We start from the raw sequence: 6715 nt of genomic DNA, 5'->3' as shown, positions 1-6715 counted from the left end.
TGCTAAGTTACAGAGGATGGCCTTGAACTCACACTGCATTACTGCAGTACACACACACACACACACACACCCTGAGTTCTTTTGTTTTGTTTTGTTTGTTTTTAAACACTGGCTGATCTAGGAAACTCTCTATGTAGATCAGGTTGTCCTTGGACTGACTGTCCCTTGGACTGAGATTCCCCTGCCTCTTCCTCCTGAGTTCCTTTGGGCCTTACATCAGGCCCAGCTAAACAGAATATATAAAAAATTTCAACCAGAGAACTGGGTGTCTGGTTTACACTTGAATTACCACCATTGGTGAGTTAGTTTGTCTTAGCTTTGATCAAATATTTGGCAAAAAACAACTCAAGGAGCAAGGCATTTATTTTGGCTCACAGTTCAGAGGTACACAGTCCCTCATAGCTAGTCAGACATGGTGGCAGACAAGGCTGGGTTCATAATGTCGGCACTCCGAAGACTGTGAGACATGTTTTATTACTTTATATTCCTTGTATAAAGTAATGATTTAATAATGACCTGTCGTTCAAGATCTCATGTACTGTGTATTCTGTGATACCCACTTCTGTCTCCTCCTCTTTGTTTCCCCTTCTCCCAAATTCCCCTTCGTCTCCCAAATGCCCTTCTCTCTCTCTCTCTCTCTCTCTCTCTCTCTCTCTCTCTCTCTCTCTCTTCTCTTCTCTTCTCTTCTCTCTCTATTTCTCTCTTTCTCCCCCCCACGTGTGTGTGTGTGTGTGTGTGTGTGTGTGTGTGTGTGTGTGTGAAACCTAGTGGTAACGTTTGAGAGAAACCATTTGACATTTGTCCTTCTGAATCTGGCTCTTTTTACTCAGCAGCCTGATCTCCTGTCCCTGACATTGTCTATCCACTGGTTCCTGCTGTTCTCCACTGCCATCTTCACGTGGTCCCATTCCCTAGCACTGCACTCACAGGCTCACAATAGTCAACCATTTCCACTATCTGTTCATTTTAGTTTGAGTAGCCTTGGTTAGATCCAGATTCAGTCCAAATGGGACATCATTCTTGTGACTCAAACATAGTCCGGCTCCAAACCAATGACATATTTGCCAGTAGAAAAATGCAAAGGAAATAATTTTGAAAGTCTTAGGGATCATGACCCCTCACTGTGTCTCATCTTCCATACTCCAAATATCCTGGTTCCAGTATCAGGTTCCAGTTTTTTTTTTTAGAGAAGCACATGGCAGCAAGGAACTGAATCCAAGCTGCTGCTGCTGCTGGAAGGACCAGTTGGTTCCATGGTGGCCTCTGAGGCTGCATGTTCTGTCGCTGTTTCTAACAGCTCACTTCCTTTATCTGCTCCTGTGGTGCTTCATCTTCCATGCAAACCTTAGTCAGGGGCCAGCTAATGGCCATCTTGGGGTCTCCAAGTTGTAAGGCTTAAGAGTTAAAAATTTCCCCTCCGAAGAGTGGTACATGCCGTTAGTCCCAGCACTCAGGAGGCAGAGGCAAGGGAATCTCTATCAGTCCAAGGACTGCCTGATAGAGAGTTCCAGACCAGCCAGGGCTACATAGACCTTGTGTTTAAAAACAAAACTCTTGTGTTTCTTTTGCCAGAGGTTTCTTTGCAACCCAGCACCTGTTTACTCTGTGGGGTTGTGATGGCTCTCTGAGCCTGCTTGTGGAATCCACTGTGCATGTGAATTTTGCGCAAGGGGACTACAGCTCTCATAACCTCTGGGAGGCCTATCGATATTTCCTGTTAGGTCACAAAGCCCTATCTTACTGTTACAGGCCAGAATCTCAAACCACAGATAGCCTTTTCAGTCAGAGGCCTTGCTTGCAGAAGCTGAGGCCTGGATGCTGATACTCATGTGCTCTCCGGGTGCAAAGCATTAGTTCCTACTCCCATGGGACTGGTTCAGTCTCACTCACACTTATTTTATCATTCCAGATAACCTTAACTCATTACACTTTTGTGATAACAGAGCCACACTCCCAGTGAAATAAATACCAGACTCTTCAAACACTGAGAGGAGAGAAGAGTAGCACCCTGAATTCCAGGAAGTCTCCCCTTCTAGTGACAAGCTCTGAGGACAGCATGCATTCTACACTCATAGCCCAGTCCTGGCAAAACCCCAAACTCCTGAGGAGAAGGTGTTTTACAGTAGGAGTGATACTCCTCTCCTCTTAAATGGTTTAATTAATTAATTAATTAATTAAGACAGTGATTCAATCTGTAGCTCTGGTTGTCCCAGAATTCATTATATAGACCAACCTGGCTTCAAACTTACAGAGATCTATCTACCTTTGACTTCCAAGTACTGGGATTAAAGGCATGCTCAACTATGCCCAGCTCGTTTGTGATTATTATTTTCTATTTGTGATTATTATTACTTTTTATTTGAGACTCTAATTTAGCTCAGGCTGGCCTGAGACTATGCAGCCAAGGTTGACCTTGAACACCTGATCCTTTTACTTCCACTTTTCAAAACACCTACTACCACATCTGGTATGTTTTGTACTTTTAAATTTTTAAATTTTCAAAGTCTCATTATGTAGTCCAGACTGGCTCTGAAATTAAAATCTTCCTGCTTCAGCCTCTCGGGTGCTCCAGTCCCTGATGGGTACTACCATGCCTACATTTCCCTTCAGTCTTGAGTTACTGGCTATCATTCCTGCCTGCTCCTGGAACTGTTGTTCATGGAAAGTACCAAGAAAAAAAACTAGAGATAATTGCATGCCCTTTGGCAACCTTTTGGGCTCATGGCCGGGCCCAGGAAAGCAAATATTTTACTATTGACATATAGATCTTGCCCCACTGCCCAGGGTAGGAGGTTTGAGACACAGCCTCAGATAACCCAGTTGGGCCACAACTCACTGAGTAGCCAGTGATGGCCTTGAACTCCTAATCTTTCTGCCTGCACCCTCCAAGTCCACAGGAACACAGGGCACCCCACCATGCTGGGATGCCAAGCCCAGGCAGATCTTGCTTTATTGTGTGGCACAGATGTTGCTATTTTTCTTTACAAATCTAAGGCATGGAACAACTCTGTGTCGAGCAAGTCCACCAGGGCTGCCTTTACAGCAGCATGCACCCACTCCTGCGGTCAGTGATCTTTTGAAGAGATTTTTATTTTTGCATACGTGTATGTATGTGTGGTGGTTTGAATAGGTATGGCCCCCATAGACTCATGTGTTTGAATGCTTGGCTCAAGTAGAGTGGCACTGTTAGGGTGTGTGACTTTGTAGGAGTGAGTGTAGCTTTGTTGGAGGAAGTGTGTCACTGTGGAAGCGGGGCTTTGAGGTCTCCTATGCTCAAGTTCTGCCCAGTGTCTCCTCCTGGCTGCCTGCAGATCAAGATGTACATCTCTAGGTTCCTCCAGCACCGTGTCTGCCTACACACTGCCTCGATTCCTGCTATGATGATTGATGATGATGGATGATGGTGATGGATTAAACCTCTGAAACTGTAAGTCAGCATCAATTAAATGTTTTCTTTTATAAGAGTTACCTTGTTCACAGTGTCTCTTCACAGCAATGGAACCCTAAGACAGTATGCATGTGCACATGCATGCAAATGCCTGTGGAGGCCAGAATGGGGTATAGGATTCCCTAGAACTGGAGTTATAGGCAGTTGTGAACTACACAGCATGGGCCTTGGAACTGATCTCTGGTCCTTTGCAAGAAGCAGGATGTGCTTTAACTACCAGGCGTCTCTCCACCCCCTGACCTTTTATCTTTTTCTTGTTTTAAAAATAACTCTTGACATTTGTTACATTTATCTGTCTGTCTTCTGTCTTTTCTCCCTCTAGCGAGTTGGCAATAGAAGTTGAGCTCAGCATGCCAAGCTCCGAAGCTTCACCTGTTGAGCCTTCTTGCTGCCCCAAGCTTTCTTTTTACTATTTTAGAGAGGGTCTCATGTAGTGCAGGCTGGCCTGGAACTTTCTGTGTAGTGGATGGTGACCTTGAATCTTGGCCTCCATCTCTCCAGTGCTAGGATAGCAGGCCCAGGCCAAGGAGGTCACTGTACCTGCTGCCTGTGATCCTCTGTGTTTCTTTTGTGATTGCTTTGATTGTCCTTGATACTCATTCATTGATGAGTATGTTTTTCATCGCTCTCCCTCAGCTCTCTGTTCTTTGATATACAAAGGTGTTATAATTATAAAGGCATGAGTTCGAATCCCCAGAGTCCACATAAAGTTTATGCTGTAGTATATCTGCAATTCCACTACTCCTACAGTGACAAGAGAGGAAGAGACAGGAAACTTCTTGAAACTATTGGACTACACACACACACACACACACACACACACACACACACACGTGCTTAAAAAATTGCTAGCTTGTCTTAGTCATTGTTCTATTGCTGTGAAGAGACACCACAACCAAGGCTACTCTTATAAAGGAAGACATTTAATTGGGGGATGGTTTATAGTTTTAGAGGCTTAGACTATTATATCATGGCAGGGAATATGGTGACAGGCAGGCAGACATGGTGCTGGTAGATGAGAGCTCTACATCCTGATCCGCAGGCAGTAGGGCAGAGGGGGGGGAGGGAGAGAGAGAGAGAGAGACAGAGACAGAGAGAGAGAGAGAGACAGAGAGAGAGAGAGAGAGAGAGAGAGAGAGAGAGAAGATCTCAGTCTGGTATGGACTTTTGAAACATCAAAGTCCACTTCCAGTAATACCCTCCTCTTACAAGGCCACACCTCCTAATCCTTCTCAGACAGTTCCACCCCCTGATGATCAAACACTCAAGTTTATGAGCCTGAGGGGGCCATTCTCATTCAAACTAGTACACAGCTAATAACTGCACAAAGATTTCTAAGTGTTTAAGCAAAAGGAAAGAACCACAGTCTCTCCCTTTAAATCTAGTCAGAAGTGGTTGCAATTAGTGAGGAAGCAAGGTCACAAGCAGAGACAGGTCAGACAGGTCTCTTGCAACACTTAACTAGGTTAGGAATGCAGGGGGAAAGCTATAAAGGGAACTTTAAAAAGCCACTATAAGCCTGGGCTGGGGCCTCCACTAGCACAGCATTTGCATAGCATGCATGAGGCTCTGGGCCTGGGGCCCAGCCCTTGGCTGTGTTCACACAGGAGCTTACTCTGTAGTGTTATTTCCCCATAATATCTTCATCTAGCGGCAGCCCACATCATTCTGTTAGTTCGCTTCTTTGCTGTACTGGAGATTTAACCTTGGGTCTTCCACAAGCCAGGCAACAGCTTTCCCCCCTGAGCCACACACCACAGCCCCGTTGCCTTCATTTTCTATTTAATTAGACAGGGTCTCACTAAGTTGTTGCTTAGGCTGACCTTGAAGACCCTGACTAGCCCAGGTAAACTTTGAACCTGCCATTCTTGTGCCTCAGCCTCCTGTGTAGCTGGGCCTGCACAGGCCTGCACCTCCATACCTGGCTGATTCACATGTTTTTAACCAGCTTTTGTTCACTGGTTACGTCCCAGATAAGTCTGGAGGCATGCTGGCTCTGGATTAACCGTTTTACTGATGTGGGATGTGTATTTCTAACTTTCCACTACTTTGTGTTCATCTTTGCAAACACAAAGGGATACTTGGGACAAACACAAAGGGATACTTGTGACAAATGCCTAGGAATGCTACATATGTTAAGACTTCTATGTTACAAAATTTGTCCTCCAACAAGAAACACAGTAACAGTGTGCATTTTGTTTGCAGAGAGGACTGTCTTTTGAGATTCCTTCCCCCAGCTGAATGTTATTTTAAAAGTAGGTCAATAATCCTCACAGAAGATGAAATCTCTTTCTCCATAGGAGGAGGGAGAGGAGAGAGAGGGAGGCAAAGGGAGAGGAGGGAGGAGAAGGGGAGATGAAAGGGGGTAAGAGAGGGAAGGGAAGGCAGGGAAGAGGAGGAGGAGGAAGGAAAAGAGGAAAGAAGCCTTAGAGATGGGAAAGTGGTTCTTTTCCTGTATTAACAAGAATGTACCTTCTCTGAAAGAGAAATTCTGAAAGAGAATGAAAAATTCCGAAGCTTTTATCCCAGACTCTACATCTCCAGGGGTAACAGGGTGATTAGTGGATGAGAAGTTATTTTCACATTTGGGGGATAGATTTTCGTTCTTCTCACAGGAAGAATATCAGCATTGAAAAGGTTTTTAATTAATAATCAATCACCCCAACCCTTCATTTCACAAACAGGACACTAAGACTGGAGGTGGGAGAGGGGAAAGTTCCTAAGGTTTGGTGTGGGATTAGAAACTGAGCCAGTGCCTGGACAAAGTTAAGGTGACCATTCTTCCTGAGACTCTTGGCTGAATAGGAAATCCATTTTCCCATTTTCCCTCTGTGTACACTTTCTAAACCTGATGTTTCAAGGATACCTTCTGAAGAGAGGGAGGAAACACTCTTGGATTTATGTGATTTTTTTCAGGGCATCAAGGGATGTACCATGTTTTTAAAAAAATATTTATTTGCTTTTAATTTATCAAAGTGTGTGTGTCACAGGTGTACCAGTGGACATGCCAGTGATATCCTTGGAGGCCATAAGAGGTCTTGTGGAACTGGAGTTACAGGCCACTATAAGCTGCCCTGATATAGGAGCTGAGAGCTGAGCTTGGGTCCCAGGGGAGAGCAGTGTGGTGGTTTGAATAAAACATGGCCTCCACAGGCTCATAGAGAGTGGACTATTAATAGGAGGCCTAGAGAGGGCATTGTGTGAAGCTGTGAAGGTGGGTCCTGGATTGCCTTGGAGACCCCAAAATATTGGAGGTGCCAGCCCAAG

This window comes from Arvicanthis niloticus, chromosome 6, assembly GCF_011762505.2.
Source record: "Arvicanthis niloticus isolate mArvNil1 chromosome 6, mArvNil1.pat.X, whole genome shotgun sequence".
Classification (NCBI taxonomy): domain Eukaryota; kingdom Metazoa; phylum Chordata; class Mammalia; order Rodentia; family Muridae; genus Arvicanthis; species Arvicanthis niloticus.
Note: the sequence above shows the minus strand (reverse complement) of the source record.